Source organism: Myodes glareolus, chromosome 11 (genome assembly GCF_982192425.1).
Source record: "Myodes glareolus chromosome 11, mMyoGla1.1, whole genome shotgun sequence".
Classification (NCBI taxonomy): Eukaryota; Metazoa; Chordata; class Mammalia; order Rodentia; family Cricetidae; genus Myodes; species Myodes glareolus.
In genome coordinates, this window is record NC_142036.1 from 2,342,160 (window position 1) to 2,366,660 (window position 24,501).

General features: G+C 38.5%; 1 long non-coding RNA gene across 1 annotated transcript in view; it reads left to right on the forward strand.

Annotated features, from left to right (window-relative positions):
* The window catches only part of LOC146892535 (uncharacterized), a 44,082-nt gene that overhangs the window by 5,283 nt on the left and 14,298 nt on the right, over positions 1 to 24,501 (forward strand). Inside the window, exon 2 of the long non-coding RNA XR_015004380.2 lies at positions 16,975 to 17,072. This is a non-coding gene — a long non-coding RNA (uncharacterized LOC146892535). The remainder of the gene's footprint in view (positions 1 to 16,974; positions 17,073 to 24,501) is intronic.

Consider the following 24,501-nt stretch of genomic DNA (forward strand, 5'->3'; position numbering starts at 1 on the left):
TTCTGCATTGAAACCATCTGGTCCTGGGCTTTTTTTGGTAGGGAGATTTTTGATAACAGCTTCTAATTCTTCACGACTAACAGGTCTATTTAGATTGTTCACCTGGTCTTGGTTCAACTTTGGTATATGGTACTTATCTAAAAAAATGTCTATTTCTTTTACATTTTCCAATTTTGTGGCATGCAGGCTTTTGGAGTAAGATCTAATGATTCTCTGAATTTCCTCTGTGTCTGTGGTTATGTCCCCCTTTTCATTTCTGACCTTATTAATTTGCATGTTCTCTCTTTGCCATTTGATTAGTTTGGATAGGGGTTTGTCAACCTTGTTGATTTTTTCCAAGAACCAGCTTTTTGTTTCATTGATTCTTTGGATTGTTTTCTGTGTTTCTATTTTGTTGATTTCAGTCCTCAGTTTGATTATTTCCAGTCTTCTACTCCTCCTGGGTGAATCAGCTTCTTTTTTTTCTAGAGCTTTCAAGTGTGCTGTTAAGTCTCCAATGTGTGCTTTCTCCGCTTTCTTTAATTGGGCACTTAGTGCTATGAACTTCCCTCTTAGTACTGCTTTCATAGTGTCCCACAGGTTTGAATATGTTGTGTCTTTATTTTCATTAAATTCAAGGAAGTCATTAATTTCTTATTTCTTCCTTGACCCAGGGGTGATTTAGTAGTTGACTGTTCAACTTCCATGAGTTTGTTGGCTTCCTGGGGGTAGCATTGTTGTTAAATTCTAACTTTAATCCATGGTGGTCTGACAAGACACAGGTGGTTACTAATATTTTTTTTGTAACTGTGGAAGTTAGCTTTGTTACCGAGTATGTGGTCAATTTTTGAGAAGGTTCCATGGCTGCAGAAAAGAAGGTATATTCTTTTCTATTTGGGTGGAATGTTCTATAGATATCCATTTGATTCAATACCTCCAATAATTCTCTTATTTCTCTGTTAGGTCTCTGTCTGATTGACCTGTCCATTGGTGAAAGAGGAGTGTTGAAGTCTCCTACTATTAGTGTTTGTGGTTTGATGACTGCCTTGAGTTCTAGAAGTTTCTTTTACATAAGTGGGTGGCTTTATATTAGGGGCATAGATATTCAGGATTGAGACTTCTTCCTGATGGATTGCTCCTGTTATGAGTATGAAATTTCCATCTCCGTCTCTTCTGATTGATTTTAGTTTGAAGTCAATTTTGTTAGATTTTAGAATGGCCACACCTGCTTGTTTCTTAGGTCCATTTGCTTGAAAAACCTTTTCCCAACGCTTTACTCTGAGTAGATGTCTGTCTTTGTGGTTGAGGTGTGTTTCTTGTAAACAGCAGAATGTTGGATCCTGTTTTCGTATCCAATCTCTAAGTCTGTGCCTTTTTATAGGTGAATTGAGTCCATTGATATTAAGTGATATTAATGACCAGTGGTTGTTGACTCCGGTTATTTTGGGGGAGGGGTCAGTGGAGTGTATGTGTTTCCCTTCTTTGAGTTGTGCTTGTGAAGGGTAGCTAGATGTCTGAGTTATTGTAGGCAGTGTTGGGAATGTTGGATTCCTCGGGTTGTGATTTGCCTTCTAATACTTTCTGTAAGGCTGGATTTGTAGCTACGTATTGTTTAAATTTGTTTTTATCCTGGAATATTTTGTTTTCTCTGTTGATAGTGAACGATAGCTTGACTGGGTATAGTAGTCTGGGCTTGCATTCATGGTCTCTTAGTTTCTGCAAATTCCTCTTTCCAGGACCTTCTGGCTTTCATGGTTTCCATAGAGAAGTCTGGTGTAAGTCTGATAGGTTTACCTTTATGAGTTATTTGACCTTTTTCCTTTGCAGTTCTTAATACTCTTTCTTTAATCTGAATGTTTTGTGTTTTGATTATTATATTGCGAGAGGATAAATTTTTTTGATCCAGTCTATTCGGGGTTCTGTATGCTTCTTGAACCTTCATAGGAATATCGTTCTTTAGATTGGGGAAGTTTTCTTCTATAATTTTGTTGAATATATTTTCTGAACCTTTGATATGCATTTCTTCTCCTTCTTCTACCTCTATTATTCTTAGATTTGGGTTTTTTTATTGTGTCCCACATTTCCTGAATGTTTTGTGATGAGAATTTGTTGGATTTGCTGTTTTCTTTGGTCAGAGTGTTTATTTTCTCTATGGTGTCTTCAGAGTCTGAGATTCTTTCTTCTATCTCTTGTATTCTGTTTGTTATGAAAATTTCTGAAGTCTCTGATCGTTTACCTAGATTTTCCATAGCCAGCAAGCCCTCGGTTTGTGTTTTCTTCATTGCTTCCATTTCAGATTTCAAATCTTGAACTGTTTCCATTACCTGTTTGATTGTTTTTTCTTGGTTTCCCAGGGTGTCGTTTACGGATTTACTCATTTCTTCAAACTTTTTGGTATAATTCTCTTCCATTTCTTTACTCATTTCCTAAATCTTTTTGTTATACTTATCTTCCATTTCTTTACAGCAGATTTTCACCTCCTGTTTATGTTCCTCTATTATTTTCTTAAAGATCTGCTTAGAGTTGATTTCTTCTATTTCTTCTGGAGTAGGGTATTCAATTTTTCTAGTTTCGTGATCCCTGGATTCTGGTGATGTCATGTTACCTTTCAGGTTGTTAGAGGAATTCTTGAATTGGCACCCACCCATCTCCTCCTCTCTGGATGAAACTCCTCAGCACTCTCTGGATAGAACTCCTCAGCACTCTCTGGATAGGACTCCTCAGCACTGAAACAGGGACATCCAGTATTCCAAGGACACAGGAGACAAAAGGTCGGCAGCAGTGGGGGCAGGGAGGCATCCTGTGGAACACCGAAGACCCTGGCGGAGAAGCTGAGGGCGGAGGGGCTGTCCTCTCTTCGGGGACAGACCGCCCCAGCGAGCACCCACTCACCTCTCGGGATAGAACTCCTGTCTTTGTGGTTCAGGTGTGTTTCTTGTAAACAGCAGAATGTTGGATCCTATTTTCATATCCAATCTCTTAGTCTGTGTCTTTTTATAGGTGAGTTGAGTCCATTAATATTAAGTGATATTAATGACCAGTGGTCGTTGATTTCGGTTATTATTTTTTGTGTGTGTGTGTGTGTGTGTGTGTGTGTAGTAAAGTTTGTGTGTTTCTCTTCTTTGAGTTGTGATTATGAAGGGTCTCTAGATGTCTGGGTTATTGTAGGCAGTGTTGGCAATGTTGGATTCCTTGGGTTGCGATTTTCCTTCTATTACTTTCTGTAAGGCTGGATTTGTAATCACTTCACTACATGCTGAAAAAGCATTTGACAAAATTCAACATCCCTTTATGATAAAGGAGTTAAAGAGATTGGGGATACAGGATCATACCTAAATATAATAAAAGCTATCTACAGCAAGCCGACAGCTAACATCAAACTGAATGGAGAGAAACTCAAAGACATTCCATTGAAATCAGGAACACAACAAGGCTGTCTACTCTCCCCATACTTCTTTAATATAGTGCTGGAAGTTCTAGCAATAGCAATAAGACAAAATAAGGGGATCAAGGGGATTCAAATTGGAAAGGAAGAAGTTAAACTCTCGTTATTTACAGACGATATGATAGTATACATGAGCGACCCAAAAAATTCTACCAAAGAACTCCTACAGCTGATAAACACCTTTAGTAATGTGGCAGGGTACAAGATCCACTCCAAAAAATCTGTTACCCTCATATACACAAAGAATAAAGAAGCAGGGAGAGAAATCAGAGAAACTTCACCTTTCACGATAGTCACAAATAGCATAAAATATCTTGGGATAACTCTGACCAAGGAAGTGAAAGACCTATTTGACAAGAACTTTAAGTCTTTGAAGAAAGAAATTGAGGAGGATACCAGAAAATGGAAAGATCCCCCCCTGCTCTTGGATTGAGAGGATCAACATAGTAAAAATGGCAATTCTACCAAAAGCAATCTATAGAAGTAATGCAATCCCCATCAAAATCCCATCAAACTTCTTCACAGACCTTGAGAAAACAATAATCAATTTTATATGGCAAAACAAAAAACCCAGGATAGCCAAAACAATCTTATACAATAAAGGAACTTATGGAGGTATAACCATCCCTGACTTCAAACTCTATTATAGAGCTACAGTATTGAAAACAGCTTGGTACTGGCATAACAACAGAGAAGTCGACCTATGGAATCGAATAGAAGACCCAGATATTAACCCACAAACCTATGAACACTTGATTTTCGACAAGGGAGCTAAAGGTATGCAATGGAAGAAGGAAAGCATCATTAACAAATGGTGCTGGCATAATTGGATGTCAACCTGTAGAAGAAGGAAAGTAAATCCATATCTATCACCATGCACAAAACTCAAGTCCAAATGGATTAAAGACATCAATATTAATCTGACCACTTTGAACCAGATAGAAGAGAAAGTGGGAAGTAGTCTACAAGACATAGGCACAGGAGACCACTTCCTAGGTAGAACCCCAGTAACACAGACAATAAGAGAATCAATGAATAAATGGGACCTACTGAAACTGAGAAGCTTCTGTAAAGCAAAGGACACTGTCAGTAAGACAAAAAGGTTACCTTCGGACTGGAAGAAGATCTTCACCAACCCCTCATCAGACAAAGGTCTGATCTCCAAAATATACAAAGAACTCAAGAAACTAGACACTAAAATTCTAATAAACCCAATTAAAAAATGGGGTGCTGATCTGAACAGAGGATTCTCAACAGAAGAACTTCGAATGATCAAAAGACTCTTAAGGTCATGCTCAACCTCCTTAGCGATCAGGGAAATGCAAATCAAAACAACTATGAGATACCATTTTACACCGGTCAGATTAGCTAAAGTCAAAAACGCCAATAATAGCCTATGCTGGAGAGGATGTGGAGAGAGGGGAACTCTCATCCATTGTTGGTGGAAATGCAAACTTGTGCAGCCACTGTGGAAATCAGTGTGGCAGTTTCTCAGGAAACTGGGAGTCAACCTCCCTCAAGACCCAGCAATTCCATTCTTAGGAATATACCCAAGAGATGCCGTATCATACTACAAAAGCATATGTTCAACTATGTTCATAGCAGCACTATTTGTAATAGCCAGAACATGGAAACAACCTAGGTGCCCCTCAATAGGAGAATGGTGTGGAAAATTATACACATTATTGTTTTACTCAGGGGTGAAAAACAATGACATCTTGAATTTTACATGCAAATGGATGGACATAGAAAACGCTTTACATAGTGAGGTAAGCCAGATCCAAAAAGAGGAATATGGTATGTATTCACTCATAAGTTGTTTCTAGCCATAATTTAAGGTCTTTGAGCCTATAATTCATGATCCTAGAGAAGCTCAATAAGAAGGTAAACCTGAAGAAAATCATGTAGTTATCCTCCTGGAGATTGGAAGTGTACAAGAATGCCAGGTAACCTCGGGTGCATGGGGGGGTGGGATGGTTGTAGGAAGGGGAGAAGGTTAGAGAGAAGGGAGTAGAGGAGGAATGGGGAAAGCTCGGGGGATTAGGATCGGGAGGAGGGAGGAAGGATGGATATGGGAGCAGGGAAGTATGTATCTCAACTAAGGGAGTCATTTTAGAGTTTACAAGAGACTTCATTTTAGAGGGAATCCCAGGTCTAAGGAGAAATCCCCAGATTGTTCTCTGGACAGAGGAGAGGGTGCCTGAACCACCCTTGGCCCATAACCATACTGATGAATATTTTGCATATCACCATAGAACCTTCATCTGGCGATGGATGGAGATAGAGACAGAGACACACATTGGAACACTGAACTTAACTCCCTAGGTCCAAACAAGAAGCAGAAGGAAAGAGAACGTGAGCAAAGAAGGGAAGATCAGAGGGAACCTTCACCCGTTAATGGATGGAGATTGTGACAGAGACCCACATTGGAGCACTGGACTGAGCCCCCAAGGTCTAAATGAGGAGCAGAAGGAGGGAGAACATGAACAAGAAAGGCAGGACCGTGAGAAGTGCGTTCACCCACTGATACAAGGGGACTGATCTAATGAAAGTTCACCAAGGCCAGTTGGACTGGGATTGAACGAGCATGTAATCAAACCGGATCACAGGGATCACACCGGAGCAAGGGGTCTTTCTCAGAAGCCATTGACAATAACAGTGGGACTTGTTTCCTCTGCATATACTGGATTTTTGGGATCCAGTCTGTTTGGATGCTCACCTTCCTGACCTGGTGGGAGGGGGGAACGAACTTGAACTTCCCACAGGGCAGGAAACCCTGACTGCTCTTAGGGATGGAGAGGGAGGAGGAGAGGGAGTGGAGGGAGTGGGAAGGTGTTGGGAGGAGGGGTGGAAATGGAAACTTTAATAAATGAATAAACTTTTATAAATTAAAAAATAAATAAATAAATAAATAAATAAACAAACAAACAAAAATAAAACAGTCCTTAGTCACTGATCTCCCCCTCCCAGGAAAAAGAACTCTCAGCACTTGCTAGTTCTGCACTGGGCCTCTGAGTCTTCGTTTGCTCAGCCATCTTCTGGCTGTCAACAGTGGTAGAGGAAATGAGTCAGATCCTGCTGCTGACTCACTTAGTGACATTTCTGTGGCTCATCAGACACAAAGATGATCTGATAAAAGTGAGTGTTAGCTGTAGTGCTGTAATGACAACATTCAACTCCATGTTTCTAATAGCATTATACAATTGTTGACCTCCTGGTCTGCTTGTGAGGCAATAATTACAGCTACCTAAATTAAGACCACCATCCATCCTATACACAGGGAGTAAGGAAATCTCTTTTTCTCTTTTACCCCTTCCATGTTCTCTTCCTAACTGTGGTGATATTTCATTTGTATTTTAATAAAAAGCTTGCTAAAGATCAGAGAGTAAAACAACCACCCTGGTCAGCCTTCTAGACCAGGCAGTGGTGACACACTTTAATTCCAGTAGCCACACTAGTTTCCCACAAAATCTAGGCAGTAATGGTGCAAGCCTTTAATCCCATCCCTAGAGAGGAATATACAACAGAAGAAGACAGCTCACAGGCAGTCTCATTCTGAGATTCATGGAGGCCTGATTTCATTTCGGACTGAGTAGAGTTAAGAGTCAGTGCTTGACTGTTTTGCTTTTCTGACCTTCAGATTGAACCCCAAATTTATTAATTGTGCTAAATGTAACTCCTTGTAATGACATGGATTTGTGCATGAGTTGATGCATGCTTCTCTAAGCTTCTTTCATTTTTCAACTAAAATCATGACCATGTTCAACCATGAAATTTCCTGTTCTTGTAAGAAGTTTAAAATATGGACAAATGTTCCTTCCTAGCCTAGACATAGTCTTGTTCCTGAGAATAGGGGAAGCCAGCCCCTTTCATACCTGTGGATAGGAGGAGGAAATCAGAGGTTGGAAAACTTTAAGGGGGTTTCTTGTAAACACACCAGGATGCACAGTACAGTAAGATGTGCCAGGTGCAGGACTTCTGTGGTTAGCAACACAGTGTGTACCCATCCTGTGCAGGAGTATGTGGAAGGACCAATTAAGAACTAACTATACCCACATTCTTCAGTGTAGAACATGATGTACCAAGAGGCCTTATGTTCCTGCAAGGTGTAAAGGGGAGGACAAACAGACTATGCTGCTCTTTTATCACCCAAAGTAAATGGTAAGAATCACTTACCAAAGGGCATCATTCTGTTTAAAACTCAAAAACGCTTCTTGATCAACAATGAAGCCTAGCTCTTACACAAAAGAGATCAGGTACAATGTATATCCACCACATAAACTTCAGACCTCTTTCCCTCGCCATAATGTTGGTTCCCCCCTGCATAAAGATTGGATGAACTACTCAAAGAGTTAGAGTAAAACAACAGTTCCTCAAAATAATATTTAAGCCAAAGATACTGGTGCACTCCATTAAAGTCTAAGTTCTACTCCTTTCCTTCATCTCTACACTTCAGTACTGACAGTGACTTTCTAGTAACTTGCTATCTTGTCTGTTCGTGTAAGAGAGACAAAGCTCTTAATATTGTGAATTAGTTACAGCTATCTGGGATAAAACTGACAATACAAAGGAGGCACAGAAGCCAATCCACTCTCAGTAAACAGAGGCAGCTGTGCAAACAGCACCCTGCTCTGGATGTGATGGTGGCTACAATAGAGGGCAAAGCTGGGATTCATAATGTTGGGGAGTCATGAGAATTGTGGCTTTTAATGTTTAGCAAAAATAATAAACCTATCAAGGCACATTGTTTGGGCGACTTCTATAGCTTCTTAAGCCATGTGCATGATTGCCCAGCCCTTTAAGCAACCTGTGACCATAGTTTTATATTTTAGCTTTTAATTTAGATCAGCTTTAATTGCTTACTCTTACTTGGTGGAAACTAGAGATTTTGATATGAACATTGATCACCTCTTTTACCATATTGTCACAGTCGTCACCTCTGCTCTGCATGTCCCACCATGTTTAGACACTACTAAATCAAAGACTGGGTATATATAGCATATTATTAATTAGCTAAACTCTAATAGTTCCTAAATGCTTGGTTATAGTCTACATTTGTTGACCTAAAGTGAACATAGAAATAAATGAAGAAGCCTTACTTGAAGATTCTTTTAACTTGAAACTTCTCAAAACTCTTAGACCATGTCAAATTACTTATTAATACAGAGGCAATGTTTTTGCCCAGTTCATGATGAAAATCACTTAGAATTTAAACTTTCTTCTTTCTGTGTGTCTAGAAAGTGGTAGAACTAGTGATTTCCTACACCCCTGAGGAAAATCAAAGACATTTAAAAAGGAGTTTGAATATGTCCAGGATGTTGCTTACTACTACTTAATGAGTAAGTTTTTGTCCAGTAAAGTGTACCTTAATGACATGTTAAATGTCATTTTGTACTGCAGCTGCACCAGAGTGGAAGGAAACAATATATTCCCCCATATGATTATTTTTCCTAATAGGTTATCTTAGAAAGAGGAAGGCAAATTTGGAAGCTTAGAGAAAAGTTCCCCTTGGAGTTTTTCTTTGTTCTGTTTCAGTATGGATGGACTCTCAGTCTCTGGTTTGCCGTATCTTACATTTGTGGGCCACCGTGTCCTCGAGCCATGATCACACTAGACATTTCCCAAAAACAGTTTCTAGTAGGGCTAACTTACTAGTTAATTATAAGAATAGCTCAATTATTGTAAAATGTTAGCATTGAGTTAATTTAGGCCTAATTGGCCTTATTCTCCTAGAACAAGGAAGTGAGTCAAGTTCTCACAATTTCACATTTTTCTTCATTTTATCTCTTTAGGTCCAGACTCACTCATGAGATGAATCATCCATAAACTGATCCCCAGCAAGTAGCAGATTAGAAGTCATTACTCTTGCCTTTTGTAGTGGTTTATTATTTATACTTTGATAAATAGATCTCACTTGAAAACCAGAGACAAAGCTTAAAGCCACTAGAGGTCAGGCAATGGTGATACATACTTTCAATCCCAGTATTTGGGAGACAGAGTCGGAAGGATCTCTGTGAGTTCAAGGCCACCCTGGGCTACACAAGAACAATGCAGAAAGAGATCTAGGTGATGGCGGCTCACACCTTTAATCCCAGTACTAGGGAGTCATATGACTTTAATCCCAGTAATAAAGGGAATATAAAATATAAGAAGAGAGAGACTTTGCTTTGCTAGCTGGGTAAAGGTGGCTTGGCTTTTATGGTCTTTGGGTTGAACCCCAATTTCCATCTCTGGGTTGTTTTGTTAGTCACACTACAGCCTTTCATTTTCTTCCAGGATTTTTTTTCAAGTAAAGGGGTTGACTAGGCTGTTCTTTGTCTGTTAATCTCCAGCACATGGTGCTCTGTGCACTTTTCACTAGAAGGCCTATAGATTCCTTGTCTCATATGTTTGATGTAAAAATTTATGTGGTGATTCCTCTCTATTTTATTCAAATAATTGCCACTTTCAGACAAACATCGCCATTTGGAGAGAGTCCTTCATGTGTTTTCACATCAACTTGGAGTTTATGATTTTCGTAGGATTTCCAAAGCATATTTTTCTCAGTCAGTTCTAAGAAGAAACAAATTTGTACATTCCATAAAAAAATATATATATATTTGTATATATATATATATATATATATATATATATATATATATAGAGAGAGAGAGAGAGAGAGAGAGAGAGAGAGAGAGACTAAGAGACTAATAGGGAGAAAATTTCTTCTCTGGCATATCAATAGTAGGTGCTTTTTTTAAAAAAAGAGAGAGAGAATGTCATCTTATAATTGTATTCTATAAAAGTCACAGTCTGGAAGATAGGAAAAGACACTTTGGACACCACTAATTTCTATGTGTATATAGCTCCGGTACTATAAGCAATTGTTTGGAGTGTAACTGCCCCTCAAAGTCTCATTTTCCAGTGTGGTGATATTGGAACATGGTAGAATCTTTAAAAGGTAGTCTAGTGGGACGTCCTAAGCTCATTGAAATATTCCCTTGAAGGGAACACTTATTCCTTTTGATTTCTGGTTCACAAGGTGAGCATTATGCTATACTGGTTACCCTGTGTATGTTGCCTCTCTGTAGATACAAAAGTAACAGGGCAACCAATCGTGGACTAAAATCCACAAAAGTATGAGTAACCATAAGCCTTTTGTCTTTATAAGATGACTATGTCAAATGTTTGATAGAGTAATAGAACAGTACATCTATTTCTTACAGATTTTTAAATCTTTCACAAGTTGTCATGCCCTGAGAATGTTATCTCTCTCTTTTTATTTTTACCTCACATATGGTTTTATTTTTTTTCTCAAAGTTTATTAAAATACAAAAGTCTCCATTTCCGCCCCTCCTCCCAACACCCTCCCACTCCCCCCACTCCCTTCCCTCCTCCCTCTCCATCCCCAAGAGCAGCCAGGGTCTCCCGCCCTGTGGGTAGTTCAAGCTCCTCCCCCTTCCCTCCAGGTCCAAGAAGCTGAGCATCCAAATAGACTGGATCCCAAAAATCCAGTATATGCAGCAGAAACAAGTCCCAGTGTCATTGTCAATGGCTTTTCAGAAAGACTCCGGGCCAGCCACATTCAGAGAATCCGGCCTCATTCAGATAATCTGGCTGGATCACGTGCTCGTTCAGTCCCAGTCAACTGGCCTTGGTGAACTCTCATTAGATCAGTCCCCTTGATTCAGTGGGTGATTACACCCCTGGCGGTCCTGATTTCCTTTTTCATGTTCTTCCTCCTTCTGCACCTCATTTGGACCTTTGGGAACTCAGTCTGGTGCTCCAATGTGGGTCTCTGTCTGTATCGCCATCCATCGTCGGATGAAGGTTCCCTCTGATCTTGCCTTCCTTGCTCATGTTCTCTTTCCTTCTGCTTCTCGTTTGGACCTAGGGAGTTAAGTCCAGTGTTCCAATGTGGGTCTCCGTCTCCATCTCCATCCATCGCCAGATGAAGGATCTATGGTGATATGCAAACTATTCATCAATATGGTTATGGGCCAAGGCCAGTTCAGGCACCCTCTCCTCTGTCCAGAGAACAATCTGGGGTTTTCACCTTGGACCTAGGATCCCATTTATAATCAAGTCTCTAGTAAACCCTAAAATGACTCCCTTAGTTGAGATATATTCTTCCCTGATATCATAGCTATCCTTCCTCCCTCCCCCCATCCCAGTCCCCCGAGCATTCCCTATTTCTCCCCTGCTCCCTTCTCTCTAACCCTCTCCCCTTCCAACAACCCTCCCACCCCCCCATGCACCTGAGGTTACCTGGGACTCTTGTCTGTTTCCAATCTCCAGGAGGAAAACTACCTGAATTTTCTTCCGGTTCACCCTCCTATCCAGCTTCTCTAGGATCACGAATAATAGGCTCAAATACCTTTAATTATGGCTAGAATCCACTTGTGAGTGAATACATGCCATATTCCTCTCTTTGGGTCTGGCTTACCTGACTCAGTAAAGCGTTTTCTTTTTATTATTATTATTTTTTTTTATTTTTTTATTGTTTTAAATTTTTTTATTTAATTTTTACTGGGAACCCCTCCAGAATCAAGTCTCTTGCAAACCCTAAAATGGCTCCCTTAGTTGAGATATAAATTTCCTTGCTCCCAGAACCATCCTTCCTCCCTCCCCCGCTCCCATTCCCCCACGCCATCCCCAATCCTCCCCCACTCCCCTCTCCCTAACCATCTGCCCCTACTTCCACCACCCCCCTCCCCCCGCCTCCCATCCACCCAAGTTTGCCCGGCAATCTTGCCTAGTTCTAATATCCAGGAGGATAATTACAAAATTTTCTTCAGGTTCACCTTCTTATTTAGCTTCTCTAGGATCACAAATTATAGACTAACAGACCTTTAACTATGGCTAGAATCCACTTATGAGTGAGTACATACCATGTTCCTCTTTTTGGGTCTGGGTTACCTCACTCAGTAAAGCATTTTCTGTTTCCATCCATTTGCATGCAAAATTCAAGATGTCATTGTTTTTTACCGCTGAGTAGAACTCTAATGTGTATATGTTCCACACCCTTTTTAACCATTCTTCTATTGAGGGGCACCTAGGTTGTTTCCATGTTCTGGCTATTACAAATAGTGCAGCTATGAACATAGTTGAACAAATACTTTTGTAGTATGATAGGGCATCTCTTGGGTATATTCCCAAGAGTGGAATTGCTGGGTCCTGAGGGAGGTTGACTCCCAGTTTCCTGAGAAACCGCCACACTGATTTCCACAGCGGCTGTAAAAGATTGCATTCCCACCAACAACGGATGAGTGTTCCCCTCACTCCACATCCTCTCCAGCATAGGCTATCATTGGTGTTTTTGAGTTTAGCTATTCTGTCATCTGTAAGATGGTATCTCAAAGTGGTTTTGATTTGCATTTCCCTGATCGCTAAGGAGGTTGAGCATGACCTTAAGAGTCTTCTGGCCATTAGAAGTTCATCTGTTGTGAATTCTCTGTTCAGTTCAGTACCCCATTTTTTAATTGGGTTAATTAGAGATTTAGTGTCTAGTTTCTTGAGTTCTTTGTATATTTTGGAGATCAGACCTTTGTCTGATGAGGGGCTGGTGAAGATCTTCTCCCAGTCTGAAGGTAGCCTTTTTGTCTTACTGACAGTGTCCTTTGCTTTACAGAAGCTTCTCAGTTTCAGCAGGTCCCATTTATTCATTGATTCTCTTATTGTCTGTGCTACTGGGGTTCTATCTAGGAAGTGGCCTCCTGTGCCTATATCTTGTAGACTAATTCCCACTTTCTCTTCTATCTGGTTCAAAGTTGACAGATTAATGTTGATGTCTTTAATCCATTTGGACTTGAGTTTTGTGCATGGTGATAGATATGGATCTACTTTCCTTCTACTACAGGTTGACATCCAGTTATGCCAGCACCATTTGTTAAAGATGCTTTCCTTCTTCCATTGTATACCTTTAGCTCCCTTCTCAAATATTAGGTGTTCATAGGTTTGTGGGTTAATATCCGGGTCTTCTATTCGGTTCCATAGGTCGACTTCTCTGTTGTTATACCAGTACCAAGCTGTTTTCAATACTGTAGCTGTGTAATAGAGTTTGAAGTCAGGGATGGTAATGCCTCCAGAAGTTCCTTTATTGTATAAGATTGTTTTAGCTATTCTGGGTTTTTTGTTTTGCCATATAATCTTGACTATTGTTCTCTCAAGGTCGGTGAAGAAGTTTGATGGGATTTTGATGGGGATTGCATTGAATCTATAGATTGCTTTTGGTAGAATTGCCATTTTTACTATGTTGATTCTTCAAATCCAAGAGCATGGGAGGTCTTTCCATTTTCTGGTATCCTCCTAAATTTCTTTCTTCAAAGACTTAAAGTTCTTGTTAAATAGGGCTTTCACAACCTTGGTTAGAGTTACCCCAAGATATTTTGTGCTATTTGCGGCTATCGTGAAAGGTGATGTTTCTCTGATTTCCCTCTCTGCTTCTTTATCCTTTGTGTATAGGAGGGCAATTGATTTTTTGGAGTTGATCTTGTATCCTGCCAAATTACTAAAGGTGTTTATCAGCTGTAGGAGTTCTTTGGTAGAGTTTTTAGGGTCGTTTTTGTACACTATCATATCGTCAGCAAATAACGAAAGTTTAACTTCATCCTTTCCAATTCGAATCCTCTTGATCCCCTTATATTGTCTTATTGTTATTGCTAGAACTTCAAGCACTATATTGAAAACGTATGGATATAGTGGACAGCCTTGTCGTGTTCCTGATTTTAGTGGAATAGCTTTGAGTTTCTCTCCATTCAGTTGATGTTAGCTATCAGCTTGCTATATATTGCTTTTATTATATTTAGGTATGATCCTCGTATCCCCAATCTCTCCAACACCTTTATCATAAAGAGGTGTTGAATTTTGTCAAATGCTTTTCAGCATCCAGTGAAATGACCATATGGTTTTTCCTTCAGTTTATTTATATGATGGATTACATTGATAGATTTGCGGATGTTGAACCAGCCCTGCATCTCTGGGATTAAGCCCATTTGATCATAATGGATAATTTTTCTAATGTGTTCTTGGATTCGGTTTGCCAGGATTTTGTTGAGAATTTTTGCGTCAATGTTCATGAGTGAGATTGGCCTGTAATTCTCTTTCTTGGTTGTGTCTTTGTGTGATTTTGGTATCAAGGTAACTGTAGCTCATAAAAAGAGTTTGGCAATGACTCTTCTGTTTCTGTATTGTGAAATACATTAAGGAGTATAGGTATTAGCTTTTCCTGGAAGTTCGGGTAGAATTCTGCATTGAAACCATCTGGTCCTGGGCTTTTTTTTGGAGGGAGATTTTTGATAACAGCTTCTAATTCTTCACGACTGACAGGTCTATTTAGATTGTTCACCTGGTCTTGGTTCAACTTTGGTATATGGTACTTATCTAAAAAGATGTCCATTTCTTTTACATTTTCCAGCTTTGTGGCATATAAACTTTCATAGTAAGATCTGATGATTCTCTGAATTTCCTTTGTGTCTGTGGTTATGTCTCCCTTTTCATTTCTGATCTTATTAATTTCCATGTTCTCTCTCTGCCGTTTGATTAGTTTGGATAGGGGTTTGTCAACCTTGTTGATTTTCTCCAAGAACCAGCTTTTTGTTTCATTGATTCTTTGGATTGTTTTCTGTGTTTCTATTTTGTTGATTTCAGTCCTCAGTTTGATTATTTCCAGTCTTCTACTCCTCCTGGGTGAATCAGCTTCTTTTTTTTCTAGAGCTTTCAAGTGTGCTGTTAAGTCTCCAATGTGTGTTTTCTCCGTTTTCTTTAATTGGGCACTTAGTGCTATGAACTTTCCTATTAGCACTGCTTTCATAGTGTCCCATAGGTTTGAGTATGTTGTGTCTTTATTTTCATTAAATTGAAGGAAGACTTTAATTTCTTTCTTTATTTCTTCCTTGACCCAGGGGTGATTTAATAGTGACAGTTCAACTTCCATGAGTCTGATGGCTTCCTGGGGGTAGCATTGTTGTTGAATACTAACTTTAATCCATGGTGGTCTGACAAGACACAGGTGGTTACTAATATATTTTTTTGTATCTGTGGAAGTTTGCTTTGTTACCAAGTATGTAGTCAATTTTTGAGAAGGTTCCATGGGCTGCAGAGAAGAAGGTATATTCTTTCCTATTTGGGTGGAATATTCTGTAGATATCTGTTAAGTCCATTTGATTCAATATCTCCAATAATTCTCTTATTTCTCTGTTGGGTTTCTGTCTGATTGATCTGTCCGTTGGTGAGAGAGGTGTGTTGAAGTCTCCTACTATTAGTGGTTGTGGTTTGATGACTGCCTTGAGTTCTAGAAGTTTCTTTTACATAAGTGGGTAGCTTTATATTAGGGGCATAGATATTCAGGATTGAGACTTCTTCCTGATGAATTGTTCCTGTTTTGAGTATGAAATGTCCATCTCTATCTCTTCTGATAGATTTTAGTTTGAAGTCAACTTTGTTAGATATTAGAATGGCCACACCTGCTTGTTTCTTAGGTCCGTTTGCTTGGAAAACCTTTTCCCAGCCCTTTACTCTGAGTAGATGTCTGTCTTTGTGGTTGAGGTGTGTTTCTTGTAAACAGCAGATTGTTGGATCCGGTTTTCGTATCCAATCTCTAAGTCTGTGCCTTTTTATAGGTGAATTGAGTCCATTGATATTAAGTGATATTAATGAAAAGTGGTTGTTGACTCTGGTCATTTTTTTAGGTATTAGAATGTATGTGTTTTCCTTCCTTGAGTCGTGCTTGTGAAGGCTAGTTAGATGTCTGAGTTATTGTAGGCAGTGTTGGGAATGTTGGATTCCTCGGGTTGTGATTTGCCTTCTGATACTTTCTGTAAGGCTGGATTTGTAGCTACATATTGCTTAAATTTGTTTTTATCCTGGAATATTTTGTTTTCTCTGTTGATAGTGAACGATAGCTTGGCTGGGTATAGTAGTCTGGGCTTGCTTCCATGGTCTCTTAGTTTCTGCAGTACCTCTATCCAGGACCTTCTGGCTTTCATGGTTTCCATAGAGAAATCTGTTGTAAGTCTGATAGGTTTACCTTTATAAGTTACTTGATCTTTATCCTTTGCAGCTCTTAATATTCTTTCTTTAATCTGAATGTTTTGTGTTTTGATTATTATATTGCGAGGTGATGTGTTTTTTTGATCCAGTCTATTTGGTGTTCTTTATGCTTCTTGAATCTTCATAGGGATATCGTTCTTTAGGTTGGGGAAGTTTTCTTCTATAATTTTGTTGAATATATTTTCTGGACCCTTGATCTGCAATTCTTCTCCTTCTTCAATTCCTATTATTCTTAGATTTGGTTTTTTTATTGTGTCCCACAGTTCTATTTCCATTACCTGTTTGATTGTTTTTTCTTGCTTTCCCAGAATTTCATTTACGGATTTACTCATTTCCTCAATCTTTTTGTTATACTTATCTTCCATTTCTTTACGGCAGATTTTCACCTCTTGTTTAAATTCCTCTATTATTTGCATAAAGATCTGCTTAGAGTCGATTTCTTCTATTTCTTCTGGAGTAGGGTGTTCAATTCTTCTAGTTTTGTGCTCCCTGGATTCTGAATATGTCATGTTGCCTTTCAGGTTGTTGGAGGAATTCTTACATTGGCCCCTGCCCATCTCCTCCTCGCTGGATGAAACTCCTCAGCACTTTCTGGATAGATCTCCTCAACACTCTCTGGGTAGGACTCCTCAGCACTCTCTGGATAGAACTCCTCAGCACTTTCTGGGTAGAACTCCTCAGCAGTGCAACAGGGCTAGCTGGTCTTCCCAGGTCCCAGGAGCCAAAAGGGCGGCAGCAGTGGGGGCAGGGAGGGGTCCCGTGGAACACCGAAGACCCTGCCACAAAAGCTGAGAGGGGAGGGACTGTGCTCTCTTCCCGGACAGGCAGGCCGCCCAGGCGAGCACCCACTCACCTCTCTGGGTAGAACTCCTCAGCAATGCAACAGGTCTATCTGGTCTTCCCAGGACCCAGAGAATGTTATCTCTTATATTGCATTTTCCTAATTAATATTATGTGTGACACTATGAACTGTAAAATATCATTTGAGTACATAAGGTAGAACTCTACAGATACACATCTTTACTAGTAAAAATCCCAGAGCTGTGTGAAAAAGAAGACAATGGATGACATAAATCTCCCATCCAATGCTCTGTAAGGAGGATTCCTATCCAGAATGCCCATTTTAGCAGGGTACTTCTTTTTAGTGATTACATACTCATCCATAGCATATTGCTTGTCAACAATTACAATATAAAATTACTTCAAAATTAATGGCTTAAACTAAAATTTTTAACTTCTCGGTCAGTAAGATGGCTCAACTAGTAAAGTAAACTGTCACCAAGCCAGAGGACCTGAGTTCAATCAAGAGGACCACATGGTAAGAAAGGAACACATCTTGCAAGTTGTTCTCTGACCTCTGTATGCATGTGCTTCCTACATCACTATATGTAATTTTTTTAAAAAATAATTTTTGAAATTCAAGAAAATAGTACAAGTTTTATTGATTCAAAGCCAAGATTTCTGCAGGATCACATTCATTTATGAATACTGTAAGGGAGAGTCCTTTACTCTCTCTCTCTCTTCTAGAGGCCACTCGTATATTCATAGTCCTTCTCTCAAGTGCCTATGTTGTCTTCAAAGACAGAAAAATCAGATGGGAGCCTTTTATGAAATTTCTCTGACTGTCTTCTGTCATGAAGTCTCTGTGACCACAGAGGGAAAGCTGCCTGGCTTAAAATGGTCTATGATTGCAATCAAACAATCTGACTAATCCTATTACCCCCATCTCAAAGCACAAACCATTAGCCATACCCACAAAGTCCCTTTTCCAGTGTCATGAACACATTTGTATGTCAGGTTGAGGACCAGGACTTCCTGGGGGACATTATTCCAGATGCCACACTGGATTATTTATACTAGAATTGGGAAATTATCCACATAGAACTCTTGGCTTGGGGATGGGTGTTTCACAGGCTTCCCACTTGTGCCAACAGAAAATATTTTGATTTTTACACAGGAGCAATATTAGGAGCAAAGACTTCGGGTATCTAAAGTATTACCTGCCTCTGGACAATCATCCATTTTCTTAGCATGACAGACTTGTGATTTAGACACAAAGTTATTTCTATCAATAGTAAGCAAAGTCATTTTTTAAAAAATATATTATGTTAGAAGAGAAATATGTCTCAGAGGAGTTCCTGTTGCTGGACTCACAGCAAAATTACAGTGGAGGTAAAGTTATGAAAAGTTTCCCTGTACTTGAGAGTCTGTATGGATTGTCTGTCACACCACAATTTCCTTATTTGCAAAAAACCTAGCCACAGACAAAAGTTTTCAGACCATGTAACATATGACATTACTTCCTTGACTCCTCACATGACTGGCCACAAGAGACTAGATTGAAATTCCTTTTTTTTTTTAGAAAAAAAATGCATGGCATATAAAACAATTTATCAACTTTATAAAATAAAATGAAATAAATAATTTGGAACTGAAAAGACATGGTAAAAGGAATTGCATAGAAGCAGAATGTATTGCTATAATTAGGTCAGTTTTTCTTAAAAAATTTTTATTGAGATCTGCATTTTTCTCTGCTTCCTTCCCTGCCTCTCCCCTCCCCTTCAACCCTTTCCGAAGATCCCCATGTTCCCAATTTACTCAGGAGGTCTTGTCTTTTTCTATTTCCCACATAGATTAAATGTATATATGGGTCTCTTAGGATCCTCAATGTTGTCTAGGTACCCTAGGATTATGATTTTTGGGCTGGTTTTGTTAGTTTTATGTTTAAAGAACACTTATGAGTGAGTACATGTGATAATTGTCTTTCTGGATCGGGTTATCACACTCAAAGTGATATATTCTAGCTCAATCCATTTGCTTGCAAAGTTCAAGATGTTATTTTTTCTGCTATGTAGTACTGCATTGTGTAAATGTACCATATTTTCTTTATCCATTCTTCAGTCGAGATGTATGTGTTTTCAGGTTCTGGCTATGACAAACAATGCTGCTATGAACATAGCTGAGCACATGCCTTTATGGCACGATTGAGCATCCTTTGGATATATAACCAAAAGTGGTTAATACCCAAATATATTCCCAAAAGTGAGTCTTGCGGAATGTTGTCTCTTAATTTTCTGAGAAATCATCACACCGACATCCAAAGGGGTTGTACCAGTTTGTGTTCCCACCAGCAATGTAGAAGTGCTCTCTTTATCCTACATCCTCTCCAGCATAAGCTGTCAACAGTGTTTTTGATCTTGGCCATTCTTACAGGTATAAGATGGAATCTTAGAGTTGTTTTGATTTGCATTTCTCTGATGACTAAGGATCTTGAACATTTCCTTAAATGTCTTTCAACCATTTTAGATTTCTCTGTTGAGAGTTCTTTGCTTAGGTCTGTACTCCATTTTATTTATTGGATTATTTGCTCTTCTGATGACCAATATTTTGAGTTATTTGCATATTTGGGAGATCAGACCTCTGTCTGGTGTGGGGTTATTGAAGATATTTTCCCATTCTCTAGGCTGTCATTTTGTCTTCTTGATCATGTCCTTTGCTTTAAAGAAGTTTTTCAGTTTCAGGAGGTCACATTTATTAATTCTTTCTCCCAGTATCTGTGCTACTGGGGTCATATTTAGGAAGTGGTCTTCTGTGCTAATGCGTTCAAGCGTACTTCCCACTTTCTCTTCTATGAAGTTCAGTGTGACTGGCTTTATGTTGGGGGTCTTTGATTCATTTGGACTTAAGTTTTGTGCATGGCGATAGATATGGATCTATTTTAATTCTTCTGCATGTTGATATCCTGTTATGCCAGCACCATTTGTTAAATATGCTTTGTTTTTTCCATTTGATTTGTTTTGCTTCTTTGTCAAAAATCAAGTGTTCAAAGGTGTGTGGATTAATATCCAGGTCTTCTGTTTGGTTCCATTTGTCCTCCTGTCTGTTCTTAGGCAAATACCATGTTGTTTTCAGGACTGTAGCTCTGTAGTAGTGTTTGAAGTCAGGGATTGTGATGCCTCCAGAAGTTCTTTTATTGTACAGTGTTATTTTGGCTATCCTGTGTTTTTTGCTTTCCATATGAAGTTGAGTACCATTCTTTTCGAAGTCTGTGAAGAATTTTACTGGGATTTTGATGGGCATTGCATTGAGTCTGTAGATTGCTTTTACCAAAAGCAAATCATACCAAGATTGCCATGTTTACTATGCTAATTCTACCTACCCAAGAGCATAGGAGATCTTTCCACTTTCTGGTGAATTCTTCAATTTCTTTCTTCAGAGATTTAAAGTCCTTATCTTACAAGTCTTCCACTTGTTTGGTTAGAGTTACTCCGAGATATTTTATGCTACTTGTGGCTATTGGGAAGGGTGATGTTTCCCTGATTTCTTTTCCAGTCATTTTATCATCTGTGTACAGGAGGGCTATTGATTTTTTTTTAGTTAATATTGTATCCTGCTACATTGCTGAAAATGTTTATGAGTTGTAGAAGTTCCTTGGTAGAATTTGAGGGGTCGTTTATGTAAACTATCATATCATCACAAATAGTGAGAGTTTGACTTCTACCTTCCCGATTTGTATCCTCTTGATCTCCCTCCTTTTGTTGTCTTATTGCTCTAGCTAGGATCTCAAGAACTATATTGAATAGATATGGAGAGAGTGGACAACCTTATCTTGTTCCTTATTTCTGTGGCATCACTGGGAGTTTCTCTCTATTTAGTTTAATGTTGGCTGTTGGTTTGCTGTATATTGCCTTTATTATGTTTAGGTATGTTCTTAGTATCCCTGCTCTCTCTAAGACCTTTATCATGAAGGAATATTGCATTTTATCGAAAGCTTTTTTGGCATCTAATGAGATGATCATGTTGTTTTTATTTTTCAGTTTGTTTATATGGTCAGTTTATTTATATGGTCACTTTGACAGATTTTCATATGTTGAACTATCCCTGCATCACTGGCATGAAGCTGACTTGATCATGGTGGATGATGATTCTGATGTGTTCTTGGATTTGATTTGCCAGTATTTTATTTAGTATTTTTGCATCAATGTTCATGAGGAAGAATGTTGGTGGGAGTGGAACTGCCTGTTTGTCCCGGCCACCTGGCTAGCTTACACCTGAAATCGCCACACAGAAACTGTATTAATTAAAACACTGCTTGACCATTAACTCTAACTTCTTATGACTAACTCCTACATATTAATTTAACTCATCTCTATTAATCTGTGTATCACCACGTGGCTGTGGCTCACCAGATATTCTAACTGGCATCCATCTCAGGCAGAGGATCCATGGCTTCTCTGACTCTGCGCTTCTTCCCAGCATTCAGTTCTGTCTTTCTCTTCCTACCTAATTTCTGCCCTATCAGGCCCAATTCAGTTTCTTTATTCATTAACCAATGAAAGCAACACATGATCATAAGAACCTCCTACACTGTGAGATTGGACTGTAATTCTCTTTCTTAGTAATATCTTTGTGTGATTTGGGTATCAGGATAATTGTAGCCTCATAAAAAGTGTTTGACAGTGTTCCTTTTATTTCTATTTTGTGGAATAATTTGAGGAGTATTGGTATTAGTGCTTCTTTGAAAATCTTACAGAATTCTGAGATGAAACCATCTGGTCCTGGGCTTTTTTTTGTTGGGAGACTTTTGATGACTGTTTCTGCTTCTTCAGCAATGATAGGTCTGTTAAATTTGCTTATCTGGACTTTATTTAATTTTGGTAAAATTGTTATGCCCCCCTTTTCATTTCTGATTTTCTTAATTTGGATATTCTCTCTCTGCCTTTTGGTTAGTTTGGATAAAGGTTTGTCTATTTTGTTGATTTTCTTAAAGGACCAACTCTTGTCACATTGATTCTTTATATTGTTCTCTTTCTTTCTAATCTGGAATTATTCCAGCATCTTTATATAGGCATTTAGTGCTATGAACTTTTCTCTTAACACTGTTTTTATCGTGTACCATAATTTGGGTATGTTGTGTGGCCATTTTCCTTGAATTTTAGGAAGTTTTTCATTTCTCCCTTTATTTCCTCCTTGACGCATTGATGATTCAGGTGAGCATTGTTTAATTTCCATGTGTTTGAGGGCTTTCTGGAATTTGTATTGCTGTTGAATTCTAGTTTTAACCCATGGTAATCTGGTAAGATACATGGGCTTATTCCAAATTTTTTTGTATTTGTTGAGATTTGTTTTGTTACTGAGGATGTAGTCAATTTTTGAGATGGGTCCATGAGGTGCTGAGAAGTAGGTATATTCTTTTATGTTTGGATGGAATATTCTATAGATATCTATCAAGTCCATTTGAGTGATAACATCTGTTAGTTCCCTTATTTCTCTGTTCATTTTTTTGTCTGACTGACCTGTCCAGTGGTGAGAGTAGAGTGTTGAAGTCTCCCACTATTAGTGTGTGGACTTTAATGTATAATTTAGATTTTAGAAGTGTTTCTTTTACATATGAGGTTACCCTTGTATTTAGGGAATAGATGTTCAGTATTGAGAATTTCCACTTGATGGATTTTTCCTGTGAATAATATGAAATGTTCTTTTTTGTCTCTTTTGATTGATTTTAGTTTGAAGTCTATTTTGGTAGATATTAGGATAGCTATACCTGCTTGTTTCTTAGGTACATTTGATTTTAGAATATTTTTTTCTAACCCTTTACCCTGAGACGATGTCTGTCTTAGAGGTTGAAGTGTATGTTTCTTGTATGCAGAAAAAGGATGGTTTCTGTTTTTGTATCCAATCTCTTAGACTGTCCCTTTTTATAGGTGAGTTGAGTCTATTTGTATTAAGTGATAGTAATGACCAGTGATTTCTATCTCCTGTTAATTTAGTTTTTATTGTTAGTGATGTTAATTTGTGCATTTTCCCTTTCTTTGGGATTTGATGCTATGAGATCATCAATTGTCTATGTTTTGTTCATGCAGCCAACTTCCTTGGGTTGGAGTTTTCTTCTAGTATTTTGTATAGATCTGGGTTTGTGGATAGGTGTTGTTTAAATCTTGTTTTGCCATGAAATTTCTTGTTTTGTCCTTCTATGGTGATTGAAAGTTTTCCTGGGTATAGTAGTTTGGGCTAGCATCCATGGTCTCTTAATGTCTGCATAATGCCTGACCATGACCTTCTGGCTTTCATTGTCTCCAATGAAAAGTCAGGTTTAATTTTGATAGGTCTGCCTTTATATGTTACTTCGTCTTTTTCCTTTGCAGCTCTTAATATTCTTTCTTTACTTTATATGTTTAGTGTTTTAATTATTTGACGAGGGGACTTTTTTTTTTATCCAGTATGTTTGATGTTCTGTAAGCTTATCTTCATAGGCTTATCTTACTTTAAATTGGAAAACTCTTTTTTATGATTTTGTTAAATATATTTTCTGTGATTTTAAGTTGAACTTGTTCTATACCTATTATTTTTAGGTTTGGTCTTTTCATTGTGTCCCATATTTCCTGGATATTATGGGTTAAGCTTTTGTTATATTTAATGTTTTCTATGACTGCTGCGTCTATTTCCTCTATTGTATTTTCACCACTAGAGACTCTCTCTTACATCTCTTGTATTCTGCCTTTTATGCTCTTGTTTGTGGTTCCTGATCATTTTCTCATGATTTCTGTTTCTAATATTCCCGTGGCTTGTGCTTTCTTTATTATCTCTATTTCAGTTTTCAAGTCTTGAAAAGTTTCTTTAATATATTTGTTTGCTTTTTCTTGGTTTTCTTTAAGGTATTTGCTGATATCCCCAATTTTTTGTCGTTTACTTCATTTCTTTGAGGGAATTTCTCATTTCCTCTTTAAGAGTTTCAAACATTCTCCTGGAGCTATTTTTTAGGTCATTTTCTTCTGTTTCATCGATATTTAGTTGTTCAAGTCTTACTGTTATAGGGTCTTCAGGTTTTACTGGTGTTGTGTTGCTCTTTGTGGTGTTGCATGTGTTCTTACCTTTTCGAGTCATCTTTTCTCCTAATAGGTGTGGTTGGGGCTGTCTGTGATTCTGTTGATTAATCTTCTAGGGGCCAGTGATTCCAAGACTCAGATATTTGTCCTTATGGTACAGTCAGTGCCATGGTTCTAGTTACCCCTTTTGCCACTCTGTGTTACTGGAGGTCACTCTGTGCT